Here is a 19,200-nt window from a genome sequence, read left to right as displayed (position 1 = left end):
ACCACACTCAAATATCACCTCACGCCAGTCAGAGTGGCCAAAATGAACCAATCAGGAGACTATAGATGCTGGAGAGGATGTGGAGAAACGGGAACCCTCTTGCACTGTTGGTGGGAATGCAAATTGGTGCAGCCACTCTGGAAAACAGTGTGGAGGTTCCTAGAAAATTAAAAATAGACCTACCCTATGACCCAGCAATAGCACTGCTAGGAATTTACCCAAGGGATACAGGAGTACTGATGCATAGGGGCACTTGTACCCCAATGTTTATAGCAGCATTCTCAACAATAGCCAAATTATGGAAAAAGCCTAAATGTCCATCAACTGATGAATGGATAAAGAAATTGTGGTTTATATACACAATGGAGTACTATGTGGCAATGAGAAAGAATGAACTATGGCCTTTTGTAGCAACGTGGATGGAACTGGACAGTGTGATGCTAAGTGAAATAAGCCATACAGAGAAAGACAGATACCATATGGTTTCACTCTTATGTGGATCCTGAGAAACTTAACAGAAACCCATGGGGGAGGGGAAGGAAAAAAAAAAAAAAGAGGTTAGAGTGGAAGAGAGCCAAAGCATAAGAGACTCTTAAAAACTGAGAACAAACTGAGGGTTGATGGGGGGTGGGAGGAAGGGGAGGGTAGGTGATGGGTATTGAGGAGGGCACCTGTTGGGATGAGCACTGGGTGTTGTATGGAAACCAATTTGACAATAAACTTCATGTATTGAAAAAAAATAAAAATTTAAAAAAAAGGTAAAAAAAAAAAAGAAAAGAAAAGAAATCAAGAGTCAGATGCTCAACCGACTGAGCCACCCAGGCGCCCCTTTAACTTTTTACTGCTTGGGAAATACCTGCATGTTAACATGGGTGCATGTAATTATGGAAGCCGGGGGTTAGCGAGCAGGTGCAGCCAGACTGTGTGGGCACCAGGGACTCCCCCGTGCCCTAGTAGGTGAGGGGTGGCCTCCTTCGTCTGCACACCTGGGTGCCACTTCCAGCTTCTCACCAGACTTTCATATGGTTGCGGCCAACAGGATGACACTTTCATGCATCTCAGGTTCAGAGAAGAGCCAAGGGTGAGCCAGGCTTCCAGCAGTAACTGCTCAGCCCCTCGGCAGCCTCCAGGGAAGGAAAGTGGTGAGAACCGGTGAGACCTTGGCCACTCCCCTACCTTCTTCAACCAAAACAATTCCTTGTTTTTCCTTTTTTTTTTCCCCCTCAGGGTAAAATGTTGGAAAGGGGAGTCCTGTGTCTAAATAAAGCTGGAAACCAAGAGTGAAGGAGATTGTGTTCTCTAGAACGGAAGAACGCTCTGATTCCTGCTTCCTGGAGCTCGGATGAGTTCGGTTTGCAGCGACTAATGTATACAAGTCTTGGTCAAAGATGACGTTGGCCCAAAATCACATGGGGTCAAAGGAGACTGTAGCCCACAGCTGCCTCCCAGGTCAGGCTGCACCTCTGTGGACAGGGGCATGCCATCCTCGGGGCAGGAAAGATCATGTGGATGGGAGGCATTTTCAGTGCACATGGAAAACCAGACAGTTGTAAATGACGTGTTATATTTTATTTGTTAATGTTTATTTATTTTGAGAAAGAGAGAGTCGGGGAGGGGCAGACAGAGAGGGAATCCCAAGCAGGCTCTGCTCTGTCAGGACAGAGCCCGATGTGGGGCCCGAACTCACGCATCGCTGAAATCAAGAGTCAGACACAACCGACTGAGCCACCCAGGCGCCCCATGACATGTTATATTTTACTAACTCTCCAAATCTCAGTGTCCTCATCTGTAAAATGGAGCGATGACAGTGACCTCACAGGACTGAACAAGTAATATGTATAAAGCTGTCTGCCCAGCATTTGTCCTGAGGTCAGTGCAAATGTGGGCTATTGTCACCTAGGTATATGCTGTCCTGTGTCACTCTCCAGCCTCTTTTTTTTTTTTTAATGTTTATTTAATTTTGAAATGGAGAGAGACGGAGTGTGAGTAGGAGAAGGGCAGAGAGAGAGAGAGAGACACACACACAGAATCCAAAGCAGGCTCCAGGCTCTGAGCTGTCAGCACAGAGCCCAACGCAGGGCTCGAACCCACGAACCGTGAGATCATGACCTGAGCCGTAGTCGGACAGTCAACCGACTGAGCCACCCAGGCGCCCCTTATTTTAAATTTTTTAATGTTTATTTTTGAAAGAGAGAGAGAGCACAAGCAGTGGGGGAGGGGCAGAGAGAGGGTGACACAGAATCCAAAGCAGGTTCAAGGCTCTGATCTGTCAGCACAGAGCCCGACGCGGGGCTTGAACTCATGAACCGTGAGATCATGACCTGAGCTGAAGTTAGACATTTAACTGACTCAGCCACCCAGGCGCCCCTCTCTCCAGCCTCTTCACGGGGGAGCCACGTGTGGCACAGCTGGGCAGAAAGTGCTTGGATGGCATTATACTTCTCCTCCTATAGCCTGTGGCCTCCCGTCTCCCCACAACACCCAGCCCAGTGTCTGGCATACAGTCAGTTCTCCACAGACATTTGTCAGCTGAGTCATAAATAGTGTAGCTGAGCTCACGCGCTATCTTTTCTTTCGCGGTCCATGAGATCGTGCTCCCCAGTCACCCTTGTATCTGTTTGCTCCTTTATAGAGAATACCACCTTGACTTCCAAGCACTTTTTGATTTTTTTTGTTTTGTTTTGTTTTGTTTTGTTTTGTTTAGAAAAAAAAGTTTCTGTGGTTTGATCTTCTGGTCTACCTACATGAAGTAAAAGAAAAGGAAGGATAAAAATCGCATTCTTTTGTGGGTTTTCTTAAGTGCACCTTTGGAGTCAACCCAATTAAGAGCTTGTATTTTCTGCTCTTAAACTATAGGATATTGGGGGGAAAGTTTTGATTTCACTGTGCTTTGTATTCTCCACTTGTAAAAACAGAGGAGAAAAGCACATTTTCTTTCAGTGCCTTAACAATTTAAAATTTTTTTAATGTTTTATTTTATCTTTGAGCGAGAGAGAGACAGAGCGCCACTGGGGGAGAAACAAAGAGAGAGGGAGACACAGAATCCGAAGCAGGCTCCAGACTCTGAGTTGTCAGCACAGAGCCTTGACGCGGGGTCGAACCCACAAACTGCGAGATCATGATCTGAGCTGAAGTTGGACGCTTAGCCAACTAAACCCCCCAGGCTCCCTCAGCACATTAGCAATTTAATTTTTATTCATTTTGACCTTTGTTGAGGATAACACATTTTTGAATGCAGCGGAGACTGTCTTGTTTTTGAAAGATGAGAAAGGTTAAATATCAGTAAAGATCCCCTACATGAAGTATATTCAATAGTAGGAACACGAAGAGGTTTAAATTCTCCTCCACCATTGGGTGGATTTTGAGTTAAAAATATGGGGTGCCTTGGGGAGCCTGGGTGGCTCAGTAGGTTGAGCTTCCCACTTCATCTCAGGTCATGATCTCACAGTCCGTGAGTTCGAGCCCTGCATCGGGCTCTGTGCTGACAGCTCAGAGCCTGGAGCCTGTTTCAGATTCTGTGTCTCCCTCTCTCTCTGCCCCTCCCCTGCTCATGCTCTTGTTATGCCCAGAATTCGTGATCCCCAAAGACCACCAGGGAGCCGAGTCCGATGCAAAAGCAAAAGAGCCTTTATTCGAGCTAGCTCGAGCTCAATCCCCTACCTGCACCGATGCAGCGGTGAGATACCAGGGAGAGAGAGCGAGTTTCAAAAGCACAAAGGTTTTATAGGGGTCTAGGGGCAGCCGATTGGCTGGGGAAGGGGCGTGGCCTTGGCCGATTGGCTGGGGAAGGGTCAGAGTCCTGTTACGCAGGTCGCTGGGTGTGTTTTGATCAGGAAGTTTGAATGGGTGAGCGGGAGGTTACTCAAGGGGAGGAGGCGTGGTCTAGGTGAAGGACACAGAACAAGATGGAGTCGGCTGGCGTAGGCCCGCCCTTTCACTCTGTCTCTCTCTGTCTCAAAAATAAATAAATAAAAACATTAAAAATTTTTTTTAAAAATATGAGGTGTCTGGCTGGCTCAGTCAGAAGAGCACGTGACTCTTGATCTTATGGTTGTGAGTTCAAGGCCCATATTGGGTGTAGAGATTACTTGAAAATAAAGTACTTAAAAATAAAATAAAATAATTTAACAATAGATCTTATGTAAGATGAATTGTGTAATTTCTCAGATGACAAAAGATATCATTGAGTTAAATCTTTAAAAATATGCATACTTGATATTACAGTTAATGTTGAACTCACAAAGAGTTTTCCTGTTTAACATATACTTCAAAGATAAATAATGATGAAATAGCATAGTCACTTGAGAATACAGTTTGGCAGTTTCCTGAAAACTGATCATGCACTTTGTATAATCTAGCAATGATACTTGTGGGTATTTATTCCAGAGAAATGAACATTTATGTTCATACAAAAACTTGTCCATGGATAATCATGGCAACTCTACTCATAATATCCCAAACTGGAGATAAACCAAATGTCCTTCCATGGTGAACAGTTGAAGAAATTGTTGTGCATCTGTACTATGGATCACTACTCAGCAATAAAAAGGATGAATTCCAGATATATGCATCAGGAATTATGCGGAAGAAAACAGTCAATCTCAGAAGGTTATATCCATGTAACTTTATGTAGCATTCTTTAAAAAAAAAAAAATGTTTATTGTGGCGCCTGAGTGGCTCAGTCCGTTAAGCATCAGACTTCAGCTCAGGTCTGATCTCACCGTTCATGAGTTCGAGCCCCGTGTCGGGCTCTGTGCTGACAGCTTAGATCCTGGAGGCTGGTTCGGATTCTGTGTCTCCCTCTCTCTCTGCTCCTCCCCACCCTCGTACTCTGTCTCTGTCTCTTTCTCAAAAATAAATAAACATTAAAAAAAATTTTTTTAATAAAATGAAAATTTAGGGGCAACTGGGTGGCTCAGTTGGTTAAGCATCCAACCCTTGATTTCTGCTCAGATCATGAGCAGATCGTAGCAGACTGTCATGAGATCTAGCCCCGTGTCCGGCTCCATGCTGAGCATGGAGCCTGCTTAGGATTCTCTCTCTCTCTCTCTCTCTCTCTCTCTCTCTCTCTGCCCCTCTCCTACTCTCTCTCTCCCTCAAAATAAATAAACATTAAAAAATTTTTAAAAAGTAAAACTTGGGGCACCTGGGTGGCTCAGTCGGTTGAGTGTCTGACTTTGGCTCAGGTCATGATCTCATTGGGCTCGAGTCCTGCGTCAGGCTCTGTGCTGACCTCTTGCTCAGAGCCTGGAGCCTGCTTCAGATTCTGTGTCTCCTTCTCTCTCTGCCTCTCCCCTGCTCACACTTTGTCTCACTCTGTTTCTCAAAAATAAATAAATCTAAAAAGAATTTTTTTAAAAAAAGTAAGTAAAACTTTGAAACAAAAATACAGAAAAGAAAAAACAGAAGTTCTACACAAAATAAATTTCCATTGCAGACATTAGTTTTTTTCAGTAGACTTATCTAAAAAGGGAGCCACGTGGTATTACAAATGATACACAGAAAGGGAGCTAGAAAATGTAACCCAGCAAACTTTCCTTTTGACTTAGCTTGTGAACACAGATGGAGTCGATTGAATCATAAAAATTTGGCTCTCCAAAATAATAATTAAATTTGAGCTCCAAACATTTTTATTCATCTCTTAAAAATCCAAGAGAGCTCCAGGGGCACCCGGGTGGCTCAGTCGGTTAGGCGTCCGACTTCAGTTCAGGTCATGATCTCATGGTTCATGGGTTCGAGCCCCACATGGGGCTCTGGGCCGACAGCTCAGAGCCTTAAGCCTGCTTCGGATTCTGTGTCTCTCTCCTCTCTCTCTCTCTCTCTCTCTTCCCCTCTGCTCCTCCCCAACTTGCACTCTCTCTCTCTCTCTCTCTCTGTCTCAAAAATAAACATTATTAAAAAAAAAAATCCAAGAAACCTCCAGCATAGCTGTTAAAGAACACGCATACTTATCTATATTTTTGGAGAAAGAACATGAAGCATAAAGTTTCTCCCTGTATGCATACTACAGAATTTCTGTTAACATTCCTTATTCTCCATAAGTGGCTCTATTTCTTTCCCTTCCCTTTGATTCTCACAATAATTGCAGGAAGTATGTAGAGGAAAGAACAGCAGCGGAAAAATCATAGGCTGCTAACGCAACCATTCTTGTATAAACTGCCAAGATGATCACACATAGGCAGACGCAGGTGTCCCCAGTAACCCAGAGACACCCCACCACCACCACCCTCACATACTCTACCAAAAGGACCCAAACATGTGGAGTGACTTGACCACTCTTCCAAAGCACTGTGCCGATGGAAACAATGTTCGGTTCATTCCATTTTCTGACATTTTATTCTCCTTATTACTGTGTGAGGTAGGCGTCTTATAGGTAAAGAAACCACATAACTCATCAATTTGCAGAAGAAACGTATACATGACCGAGCCTGGGGCTCGTCCTGGCCCAGCCACACTCACGGTGACTTGGCTTTCACCTTCTGGAGCCGAGCTGCATGGGTGTGAATCTCAGCTTTACCATGTGTGAGCTGTGCTGTGCCAGGCTGGTTACGTGACCTCTCTGTGCCTCAGATTCCTTATCTGTAAATTAGTGGCAGTGTTTTGAGGATCAAATAACTTGATACATGTAAATCTGTAAATCATTCAGTCGGGAGCCCTCAAGCTATGTCCTGTGGACCCCCGCCCAGCCTGCTGCCTGTTTTGGAAAATTAAGTTTTATTGGAACAGAACCACGTTCGCCCCTCCCATGTTATCTGTGGCTGCTTTCTCACTACGACGGCAAAACTGAGTAGTTGTGACAGAGATCAGGGCCCAGAGAGTCCCAAAACATTTGCTATCTGGTCCCTTCCAGAAAAAGTTTGCCGACACCTGATCTAGTTGAATACGTGGCAAAAGCTAAGTGTTCAGGAAGTGTTGGCTCCTGTCATCCCTGTTGCTGTTAAAGTTCACACTGAAGGCTTGGAGAACAGGCTGCCCCCTCCATGGAAGGCCTGGCATAGTTCATACTTCAAGTCACGTGTGCTTCAATCATAATTTAGTTATTTATTTTTGAGAGAAAGAGACAGAGCCCAAGCAGGGGAGGGGCAGAGAGAGAGGGAGACACAGAATCCGAAGCAGGCTCCAGCCTCTGAGCTGTCAGCACAGAGCCTGACGTGGGGCTCAAACCCACAAACTGTGAGATCACGACCTGAGCCGAAGTCAGACGCTTAACTGACTGAGCCACCCAGGCGCCCCTAATGTTTATTTTTGAGAGAGAGAGAGACAGAGCACAAGCAGAGGAGGGGCAGAGAGAGAGGGAGGCACAGAATTGGAAGAAGGCTCCAGGCTCTGAGCTGTCAGCACAGAGCCTGACGCGGGGCTCAAACCCACAAACTGTGAGATCATGACCTGAGCTGAAGTCGGACACTCCACCGACTGAGCTACCAAGGTGCCCCAATCATAATTCACCTAGAAAACCCATACAGTTGGCTGTAACTTAGGCCTGTGTTATGAAGGCAGTAACCTGGTAAAACAGGCTTCTCCTTACAGAGAAAAAACTATAGTCACTTTAATCTTTGGGTTGGGTTTTTTGGGGTTTTTTTTGTTTGTTTTTTTTGGTCAAAAAATCTTGGTTTGGGGCATAGTTGCCACATGACTTTTCCGGGTCATGCCAACCCATGCGTTTGCTAAGAGATCATGAGAGGATGGGCTGTTTCGCCCCCCTCCCCTCCCATGCTAGGTCATTATGGTCATGTTCTCTGGGGAGGGGAAGTGTCATTACCTAAAAGGGCCTGCTGTTTCTGGAGGAAACAGCTGAGGTAGAACCAAGGGGAGGGATCATACACTAATCTGGATTTGCAACAAGTGGAAGACGAAAATAATAATCCTGCCACTGGCCCAGGTAGAACTCCTGGATTAGTTTGTATCGGCCCCAGTCACAAGATCGACTCGTCACACGGCACGCGGAGTGATCTGTGAAAACACCTGTCAGGTTATGTCCCTCCCTTGACCAGCATCGTCCCTCGACTTCTCATCTTAGCACCCGGTCCAGGTTCCATGATCCTGTTGCATCTACTCCTCTGACCTCGGTCTGCCCTCTCTCTCCCCCTTGCTCACTTGGGCTGACCACAAAGGCCTTCTGTGGTTGCAAGGGCTTGTCCAGCCTGCTCCTGCCTCGCTTTGCTCTGTCTTCTCCCTGGTTCCTGCTCCTGTGGAGAAAGAGACATTTTAAGCACTGATGCAAAAATAATTTCTTTGATGAAGTTCTTTACCATGGCCTGTTTTCTTAGGCACTTAAGAAATTGTTTCCTTTGGTAGGGGGAGTGTCTGGGTGGCTCAGTCAGTTAAGCATTGTACTCTAGATCTCAGCTCAGGTCTTGATCTCAGGGTCGTGAGTTCAAGCCCTGTGTGAGGCTCCAAGCTGGGTATGGTGCCTACTGAAAAAAAAAAAGAAAAAGAAAAAAAAAAGTTGTTCAATGAATGAATGAATGAACTGGCAAGGTTTTTAGCCCCACAACTTAAAAAAAAAAAAAAAAAAAAAAGGCTGACATAGACAATAACTCTTCAGGCAACATTCATCTAGGTCAGGAGCAGTATGTAGTTGGAGGGCATAGGGGGACAGAAAGACTGTGTGGAACAGAACTATTTGTAATGTGCTTTCAAAATGCATTCCTCTGATACACACATCCTCTCTTCTGCCATTTAGGCAATGGACTTGGAAAGCCTGTGGAAATGTGTTTTAACCAGCAATTACACTCCACCTTGTTAATCTTCATCAAGCTGCCTGTAAACCAGCAGACAGATGCAACTCCCCTGAGCACTGAGTCCCCTTCAGTGCCTGCAAGGTAATCTTTCCCTTCAGTGTCTCTGGGATCATGGTCAAAAGTCTAGTTCTGTTTTCAGAAGAGAACACAAATCACTTTTTGTTTATGGCTCCATAAACAAACAAACAAAACATATATATATATATATGTATGAAAAGTTATTAACATATAAAAGCCCATTAATGAAAATAACTGTGTACCTGAGACTAGATCTTCAATATTTTCCCAAAAAGTAAAACTAGGCTTGGCATAGGAAAGACATGACGTCATTATCCCTCTATTAGAGTCTTTTTTTTTTTTTTTAAGTTTTATTTATTTAAGTAATCTCTATACCCGCCATGCAGCTCAAACTCACGACCCTGAGATCAGGAACTGCACGCTGTTCTGACTGAGCCAGCCAGGCGCCCCCAGAGTTCTTTTTTCTAGTACTAAAATTAGACAGACATTCCACACAGAATGAAAGATCTAAGCAGCCCCTTTAATTACCTACACCAGTGAACTAGGGATGCCATGAAAGCAGGCATCGGGTCCTTCAGAATCCACTCCGAGGACCAAGCATGTCCAGGTCATTGGATAACAGCACATGGATGTCTTATTGAAAATGGATTTAGGGCACCTGAGTTATTTGGTTGGTTAAGCATCCAGTTCCAGCTCAGGTCATGATCTCACAGTTTGTGAGTTTGAACCCCATATTGGGCTCTCTGCTCAGAGCCTGCTTGGAATCCTTTGTCTCCCTCTCTTTGCCCCTCCCCTGCTCACGTTCTCTCTCAAAAGTAAATAAACATTAAAAAAGAAAGAAAGAAAGAAAGAAAGAAAGAAAGAAAGAAAGAAAGAAAGAAAGAAAGAAAGAAAGAAAATCGGGGCCCCTGGGTGGCTCAGTCGGTTAAGTATCCGACTCTCGGTTTTGGCTCAGGTCATGATCTCAGTTTGTGAGTTCTGAGCCCCACATCGGGCTCTGTGCTGACAGCTCAGAGCCTGGAGCCTGAGCCCCCCCATCGCTCTCTGTCTCTATCTCTCAAAAAGAAATAAACACTAAAAAAAAATTTTAAACTCTTCACATAAATTATTTAACATCTATCTGGACAGACCTAGGGGATATTCATTCTAGTGAGAATTCTGAATTTCACATAAATGGCAGATTTGAATGAGAATTTCAAAGTGGGGCAGACGAGAAGCGTGTCTTCCAGGAGGATTACATTTTTATTGCACTGAACGAGGATTGGACTCAGATTTTACTGGAGCAAATTAAATATGGGACATTTGTTCTCGTCACGTAACAAAAAGTATCGTCTAAATGGAGTTTATCAAATAAAATAGCTTTCTATGTATTTGGTGGATTAGAAAGATTAGTCTTTCATGGAGTGGTGCATTTTGCTCTTCTCCACAGAGAGCACATCCTGATGGGTCTCTGAAGAGGGGCCCCAACCTGTATAGGAAAACTCAGAGGCTGTGTTTGCAGATGGTTCGGTCTCTGCTGGGTGCCGGGCCCTCTATGGGCTTTACAGCTGTGACCTCCCTTAAACCATAGATACAGTAAACAAACGAGTGGTTACCAGATGGAGAGGGCTTGGGGAGCAGGCAAAGTAAGTGAAGGGGATTAAAAGGTTCAAACTTCCAGTTATAAAATAAATAAATCACGGGGATAAAAAGTACAGCCTCAGGAATATAGTCAATAATGTAATAACTTTGTATGGTGACAGATGGTGACCACGCTTGTCACGGGGATCATTTTGTAATGTATGAAATTACTGAATCATTATGATGCATGCCTGCAATTAATATGCTATTGTGTGTCAGTTACACTTCAGTAAGAATCTTTTAATAAATAAATACAATACACCTTTCAAGCAACCTGACCAGACAGTTAGGGATACAGAGTTAAACCATTTGCCCAAGGTTGCCGTGGCTAATGGGTCAGCAAGTTCAGGCCTGACTCTGGGGTCCACGAGCACTCAACCACTTTCCTGGGGCCTCTCTCTCAGTTGAGAAATGTCCAATAAACTTGAATCTGAATCAGGAGAGTGTTATGGTTCATTTGGCTGTTTCTCTGTTTTATTATTATATTTTGAATGTTTATTTAATTTTGAGAGAAAGAGAAAGAGAGCACAAGTTGGGGAGGAGCAGAGAGAAGGAGACACAGAATCTGAAGCAGGCTCCAGGCTCTGAGCTGTCAGCACAGAGCCCGACGCGGGGCTCAAACTCACAACCTGCGGGATCATGACCAGAGCCAAAGTCGGACACTTAACCGACTGAGCCACCCAGGCGCCCCGTGGATGGGGTGCATTCTTATCCACTCCGAAGATTTCCTTGTCTGCGAAGGATGCTGAGTTACTGGTACACTCCTGGTCTCCAGCTGATGCCTCAGTTACTCTGGCTCAGTGGAGGTGGAGGATGTGTCCTCACTGGCAGGTTTGAGAACGGGAACTACTCGTGCTGAGGGTTGACCCTTGCTGCCTTGCTTGCCCACCCAGAGTATTCTGAAATATTCCCAGAAATGTGATCACAGAATGGTTTCCTTTAGAGAAGTACCTCCTTACCAAACTATTAAACATACTTCTGTAAGAATAATTGGTTTGCATCCCCTGATGCGACCAGGTTAGTTTATTTGTTTTAAATATGTCTGTGCGTTGGGGCACCTGGGTGGCTCAGTTAAGCATCTGACTCTTGATTTTGGCTCAGGTCATGATCTCACGGTTTGTGAGTTTGAGCCCTGAGTCGGGCTCTGCGCTGACAGTGTGGAGCCTGCTTGGGGTTCTCTCTCTGTCTCTCCCTGCCCCTCCTCTGCTCGCCCTCTCTCTTCAAACAAACAAACAAACAAACAAACATTGAAAAAATATGTCTGTGTGTTCTGTTTGGGGCAGAGTTCTCTGGACTGCACAGGGCCATTTTGGCAGCTGATGTATTTAAGTGTTTCTGAGAGGGTGCTTTGGATGGTTCAGTCAGTTGTGTGTCCAACTCTGGCTCAGGTCACGATCGCACGGTTCGTGGGTTTGAACCCCACATCAGGCTCGCGGCTGTCAGCACGGAGCCTGCTTTGGATCCTCTGTCCCCTTTTCTCTCTGCCCCTACCCCCACTTGCACTCTCTCAAAAATAAATAAAACATTAAAATAAAATAAAATAAAATAAAATAAAATAAAATAAAATATTTCTGAGTAGTGTGACCTATACCCAGTAGAACATTCTGTTTCTTTGCCATTCTAAGCTAAAGCCTAGCATAGGACAATCACGGGGAAGGAGAGTGGTGATAGCATCCTTTGGTGATTCTGATACGCGTCCCAACTTAACACCCATACTCACTCAGTCATCCTTGGGGAATAAATAGCTCTAAATATAAGATCACGCTGGTGCCCACTGGCCACGATAATCTTTCCTCTCAAGAGGGAAGTTACACCTAATCAAAAGAAAATGTCACCGCATTCTCCTTAATGAGCTAGAAGGAAGAACATTACCATAACCCTTTTAATAATTTGTGATCCTCGTACTATACTGCTGGGACACAAGTGGTTACTTTAAGGAGTTAGGCTTTCCAAAGATCCCTGTGGGTTTTGCCTTACATTTTCCTTTTTCCCCACAGTTTACTCATCAACCTTATCCAAAGGAAATTTGTGACACAGCTCAATGCTTAAGAGACCAGGGAACAAAGTTAGGGCTGGAAACAGTGACCTGGTTTCGCTAGATATAGCAGGAAAATTACAGATTAATAGGTCACTGTTTTTTTGTTTTTGTGGTTTTTTTCCTACCAGCAGTGTCTTACTCAATTACATTATGGCCTGCAGCCCTGTCACCTGTCTCTCATATAAATAAAATTTCCCAAGAATGCCCTTTCAGCCCTACGCATTGGATGACGGGCACAGTCATTTCAGCTAGAATAAATTATCTTGTTTGTTCCAGGAGAAATTCGGTTCTCTCAGTGGGTGTGGTAAGAAAATCTGCTCAAAGCCAAAGGTGAGTGATCAAATACAATGGTCTCTAGGACCACAGAATTCTATGATTATAGGGTATAGAATGGAAATTAATGAGATCTGCTCCACACAAACAAGCAGATCTAGGAGTAGAAGTATGTCACAACCTGGGGTGCCTGGGTGGCTCAGTTGGTTGAGCGTTTGACTTCAGCTCAGGTCATGTTCTCACGGTTTGTGAGTTCGAACCTTGCATCAGGCTGGCTGCTGTCCACACATGAGCCTGCTTCAGACTTTGTCCCCCTCTCTATGTCCCTCCCTGACTGATTCCCTTTCTCTCTCTGTCTCTCAAAAATGGAATAAACATTAAACTAAAATATGTCATGACTTGAAGACAACCTCAAGTTTATTTTTAGGTGACATGAATCTTTTAAGGTTCTTGATTTCAGAAACAAAACCCACTCTGACTCGTTTAAGCAGAAAAAGAATTTTATTAAATGTTTAAAGTAGTTGTCAGACTCTTGGTGGGGGCCATTGAATCAACCATGGATGCTCTGAGCCCGGGAGCCACATGCAAGTTACACAGCAGGATGGCTCCCCCAAGTACCCCACTTTCCCGGGGCCTGGACAGCCCAGCACTCACCCCCAGGGGTGGACTCTAGAGGCCACCACTAGAATCTCCGGCAGTGGTCCCTGGACGTGGCCTCCTCTCCCCTCACCTGTCAGGATGGCGTCTGTGAGGTGCCTCACTTCCTTCTGCATGGAGGTCTCCCTGGTGTGGATCTAACTGGCAGAACCTGGAGCACCCCATCCTCAAATCTAAGACGTCAAGAGACGTTCTGACTTCTTTGGAGAGCAAACTCTCCGAAACTGGCACATCCTCCGTATATAAAAAGGGCTCAAAAGTAACAGGTGGCCAAAAACCATGATGGATGCCCACTTCGGCTTCCCCTAGGGGCCTGGAGAGGCTGAAGCACGTCTTTCCAGGGAGGTTAATGACCCACAGGGTAGGCTCTCTACTAGCAGGACGTGGGGAATGGGAACGAGCCGGTAGATCGATTTCCTTCCTCTCTCCTGCGGGGCTGCCTTGAGATGCCGCAGTTTGTTTGGTCTTACTGAACACGTCCCATGAGATGGAGTCGTAACTACTTGCAACCAATAACAGGCTGACTCCAGCCTCTCTCACATTCGCCCCTGATTCATTCCCCCTTCTCCCTCACCCTTGCTTCCCTGGGATTGCACCTCCCTACAAGGGGGCCAGTGCACAGGCTTTTCCCTTAGGCTCTGGTTTCTCAGGGAACCCACTCTGTAAGCACAGCTTACTGCAGGTGCAACGTCTGTCTTCTCACTCGTCTTTGCCGGGTTCCCATAACCAGCTTCAGTGATTTTCCCTAGAAAACCAGTAATAGACACTCATGCTGATTTACCAACCCGTATTTGCTTCAGCTGTCACTCATGCTGAAGACTTCTGTCTCTGATTTATCGTTGCCTTATGTACAAAAAGAGAATTATTATTCATTGGGAGATTGGGCTGGGAGAGTGGGGGTGGAGGAATCAGCTTGCCAACTCTTTCAGGGTCACTGAGAGTCTCCTAGCTTCTGGTTGAAACAGCCCCATGCTTTGTTAGAGCCATGCTGACTTTTTTTAAGTCCTCTAAACCAGCCCTTGTGCCCCAGTGCTCTGTGCCCTTCTGCAAGTTGTTTTCTAGAAAGTGGTGCTTCTTTCTTTTCTTTCTTTCTTTCTTCTTTCTTTCTTTCTTTCTTTCACGTTTATTTTTGAGAGAAAGAGAGTGCAAAAGCAAGGGAGGGGCGGAGACAAAGGGGAAGAGAGGATCTGAAGCGGGCTCCATGCTGATAGCAGAGAGCCTGATACAGGGCTCAAACTCATGAACTGCAAGATCATGACCTGACCTGAAGTGAGATGCTTAACCAACTGAGCCATCTGGGGGCCCTGCTCTTCTTTCTGTAACTGAAGTCTTCTTATCCTTGAAAACTAAGCTTGGGTGTCTCCTTCTTAAGGAAGCTCTCCCGAAGACCCCTGACCACAATTCAAATTAATTTGAGCTGTGTATTCTACTGATACACCGTGCAGAATATTTATGTGGGCCACACTGGACTTCAGCGATGAGTCTATTGGTCTGTCTTCCCTAAAAGATGACAAGCTTCTTGAGGGCCAGGACCATGTCTCATTTGGCTTTATAGCCCTAGCTTCAAGCAGTGTCACAGACACATAATGGTTATTCTGTAAAACGCTACTGAATGAATGAATAATATTTATGGAATAATTGAGTATTTCCAATCAGAGTCTCTGAGCTAGCTTGTGGCAGCACCCAGAAAAATCCCCTTTGCAAGCCCTTCGTCACGTGGAAGAGCTTCTCCAGCCTTCCACCCAGCTGTGAATCAGTCATAACTGCACTGCATGGTCCTAGTGAAAAATCCTTGTGATCTCCCTAGGAAGGAAGAAAACCCTAGGAAAGGGTTTAGCGTCCATGTTTGGTTGGTTTTTGAGTCAGCAAATGAAGGTGATAAGAAACTAAATTTCTACTTAAAAAAAAAATGTTATTTCACTTAAGATTTGCCTCATAGATGGGGCACCTGGGTGGCTCAGTCGGTTAAGCAGCCGACTCTTGACTTCGGCTCAGGTCACGATCTTGCAGTTTGTGAGATCAAGTCAAGCGCGAAGTCAGGCTCTGTGCTGGCAGCTGACCCTGCTTGGGATTCTCTCTCCCTCTCTCTCTCTCCGCCCTTTGCCCACTCGTGCACACACTCTTTCTCTCTCTCTCTCTCTCTCTCTCTCTCTCTCTCTCTCTCTCTCCAAAAGAATTAAAAACAAATTTGCCTCATAGCTGGCCAGACTGTTTGTCAACCATGTATACTCATTCATTTGTTCAAGGATCCATTTAACAACATTAATGCCTACAGTGGGCCTCTTCTAGGCATAGGGTTGCAAGAGTGGACAGAACAAAGATCATCCTCCATGAAGATTGCATTCTAATGGGAGATGTGCACAAACATTGTAACCTGTATTCAATAATTCTTTCAACAAATATTTATTAAGTGCTATTGAGTAAACTCTACTGTGGCCTAGATAAACTAAAAAAAACACACTTTACAAAAAAATTTAAGGTGTCTCAGTGGCTCAGTTGGTCGAGCGTCCAACTCCTGGTTTCCTCTCAGGTCATGATCTGGAGGTTTGTGAGGTCGAGCCCTGAGTCGGACTCTGCACTGACAGCACAGGACCTACTTGGGATTTTCTCTCTCTCCCTCTTTCTCTCCCCTTCCCCCGCTCAGGCTTGCACGCTCTCTCTCAAAATAAATAAACTAGAAAAAAAATTGAAACTCTACTGTGGCCTAGATGGCAGAGATACAAGGGTGCCCCATGGAGGTGGTTCTCATCTAGATCAAATCACCACACAAGTAGATAATAACAGATGGTGTCAACTATTATGAAGGAAAGGCAGATTGGAAGGAATCCAAATCTAGACAGCACTGACCGTGGCCAAGAAAGGCTTCCTTGGGAGCTGGCATTCAAACTATGTCCTGGAGGCTCATGACTCATAAGATAAAAGAGGGTTGGAGGCTCATTCCAGACAGAACCCCTAACATATGCAAAGGGACACTGCCACATTCCTGGATTTGTAAGAAGCCCAGGGCAGCTGGGGAGAGCCAGGAAGGAGGGAGAGGGAAGCAGGAAAGGTGGTCGGGGCGAGATCATGCAGGGTTTTATAGGTCATTGAAGGAGTCTGGTCACACACATAAGAAAATAATAGATTACAGAAGAGGGAATGGGGTTGTTGATAAAAATTAGTTCATGAACTTCAAAGTTACTCATCTCTATTATTTTGGTTTACCTTCTGGTGTAAGTAAGTAAGTTTTGGGTTTTTTTTTCATACCAATAGATATTAGAAATTGGTAGCATTAAAAACTATTCCAATGACTTCCGCTAAAAAGAGCTCTTAGTGTTAGTATAACATTTGGAAAACTGATATCGTCAGTTGACTCTATTTGAGAATCTAAATACACGTAAATATTTTTATTTATCTGCCACATTTCAACTAGTATGCACCTTCCTACCCCTCTTGCTGATATATCCTACCAAGAACATTCTAATTTTCATGCATAAAAGATAACGATATTTTTCTTCTGCGAAGATTCAAATATAGACTCTTGCTTGCTGTTTCTCAGGTGACATCTGGTGGTTAAAAACTGAAATGCAGTTTTATGTACTTGGAAAGGTGAGGTGGTCAAATTCTTTGAGTAGGAAATCATTGAAGAATTTGAGCTGAATTGGTTGAAGACTGATTTTGCTTAGATTTTTGGCATTGTGTGAGCCACAGCAAGTAGGCATTGTGGTAGGAGATGTGGTGGAGAGAACGGTAATGTTCTACTGGATGTGGCAGGCTTTCAGCCCTGCTCAACCCTCTGGCAATTAATAGCTAGAAGATTTGCTTTTGTGTTTGCTTTTCAAAAGAGCTTCCTGGGGTGCCTGGTTGGCTCAGTGGGTGGAGCAAATGACTCTTGATTTGGGGGTTGTGAGTTCCAGTCCCATGCTGGGTACCGAGATTACTTAAAAATAAAATCCTGGGGGAAAAAAAACCACAAAAAAACCCCAAAACAACAGCAACAACAACAATAACAACACAAAACCACTTCCAAACTGAAGGAGCAGATCAGCTGCAGGCAGACAAGAATCAGATTAATATTGGGCTCCGCAGTGGCAGTACTGGATAGAAGAGACAACAGAATAGTATCTTCAGCGTTCTGAGGGAACTTTACTTTTATCTAGAGTTCTCAGCTAAGCCGACTCTCCTTCAGATGTGAGCAAAACAAAAGCATTTAAAATATTGTCTTTATCAGTTTGTTTTTAGGGATTTTATTTTTTGCTTTTGTAATTTGGGTCTTTATTTCCACTGGGTCTTTATTTGGTCTTTATTTCCTTCCTGCCTTTCATTCTTTTTTTCTTCTTTCTTCACTGAGGTATAACTGATATGTATCCCTTATGTTTGCTAACTGGTCGTTACTGTTTGTATAGGTGAAATCAGTTGATTTTCATACATGAATTTTATATCCTTGCAGGTCATAAGTTCTCATATGGTTTATAATAGATTTATAATTGAGTTTCTTGAGTTTTCTAGGTATACAGTGATCTCTAAATAGTAATAAATGTATCTCTCTTCTAATGGTTATACCCCCTGTGCCTTTGTCTTGTCTGATTATGTTGGTTAAATGTCCAGAACTATGCTAAATAATAATGGAGACTGTAGACATAATTGTCTTGCTGTTTTCTTTTTTTAACATTAAACATCTTTTCCACTTTGTTTTTCTAAGTAGGCTCCATGCCCCACGTGGGGCTTGAACTCACGACCCCAGGAACAAGAGTTACGTGCTCTACCAGCTGAGCCAGCAAGATGCCCCTTGCTGTTGATTTTCACAGGAATGCTTCAGTGTTTCCTCATTAGACATATTGCTGGCTTTTAAAAAGATTCATCTTTCCTGTTTTAAGAAATTTTTTTTAAGTTTATTTAATTATTTTGAAAGAGAGAGAACGCGTGTGTGTGGGAGGGGAAGGGAGGGAGGGAGAGCAAGAGAATTCCAAGCAGGCTCCGCACTGCCAGCACAGAGCCCAATGTGGGCTTTGAACTCACAAACCGTGGGATCATAACAGAGCCAAAATCAAGAGTTGTATGCTAACTGAGCCACCCGGGTGCCCGGGAAGATTTTTAAAAATCAAATGTGGATGTTGAAATCTATCAACTGCATCATCTTTGCAGAAAATCATACAATTCTTTTTTCTCTTTTAATCTATTTTATCAGCCTGAGTTCAGTTGCAGGAAATAGGGATTTAATACAGGGAATCAAGTGCTCACAAATCGGGAGGGCAGGAGGAGCAGGTTCTAAGAATAATTCCCAAAGCCATGCCAAGAGATGGGGTCCCTCCACCATGGTCAGGAAGCCATGCTCCCATCCATTAGCTCCAGGAGCACACCGTCTTTTTTTTAATATAATTTAAAAAAATTTTTTTTTCATTTATTTATTCATTTATTTATTTATTTATTTGAGAGACAGAGAGCACAAGTGGGGGAGGGGCAGAAAGAGGAGACAGATTCCAAAGCAGGCTCCAGGCTCTGAGCTGTCAGCACAGAGCCCGACGCGGGGCTCGAACTCACAAACTGTGAGATCATGACCTGAGCTGAAGTTAGACACTTAACCAGCTGAGCCATCCAGGCGCCCCCAGGAGCACACTGTCTTAATGTAATCTGGGAATGAGGCGTTGCCGCCAGAATTATCTGTCGCCTCTGGATCTCAAAACTGATGAACTGATGCTGGACCGTTAGCTCCACTGTTTCACCACGTCTGCTACAATCAACTCCAGCAAAATGGGTGCCTCAGGCACCACCTCTTTCCCTATTTAATTGAGTTCTGAAATCGAGTTTCACACAAGTACCTCTGATGGGCGAACATAACATACATTGAGGACCCTAGCTGCAAGGGACTCTGGG

At 44.4% G+C, this 19,200-nt stretch overlaps 1 long non-coding RNA gene across 1 annotated transcript; it reads left to right on the top strand.

Annotated features, from left to right (window-relative positions):
• Positions 1-894: 894 nt before the first annotated feature.
• On the top strand, positions 895-14,528 carry LOC123385418. The gene is made up of 3 exons (XR_006597886.1): positions 895-1,449; positions 8,684-8,822; positions 12,694-14,528. It is a non-coding gene; the product is annotated as an uncharacterized LOC123385418 (long non-coding RNA).
• The last annotated feature ends 4,672 nt before the right edge of the window (positions 14,529-19,200 follow it).

Source organism: Felis catus, chromosome A1, assembly GCF_018350175.1.
Source record: "Felis catus isolate Fca126 chromosome A1, F.catus_Fca126_mat1.0, whole genome shotgun sequence".
Lineage (NCBI taxonomy): Eukaryota > Metazoa > Chordata > Mammalia > Carnivora > Felidae > Felis > Felis catus.
The sequence above is the reverse complement of the archived record's forward strand: the minus strand, read 5'-3'. Positions and strand labels throughout refer to the sequence as shown.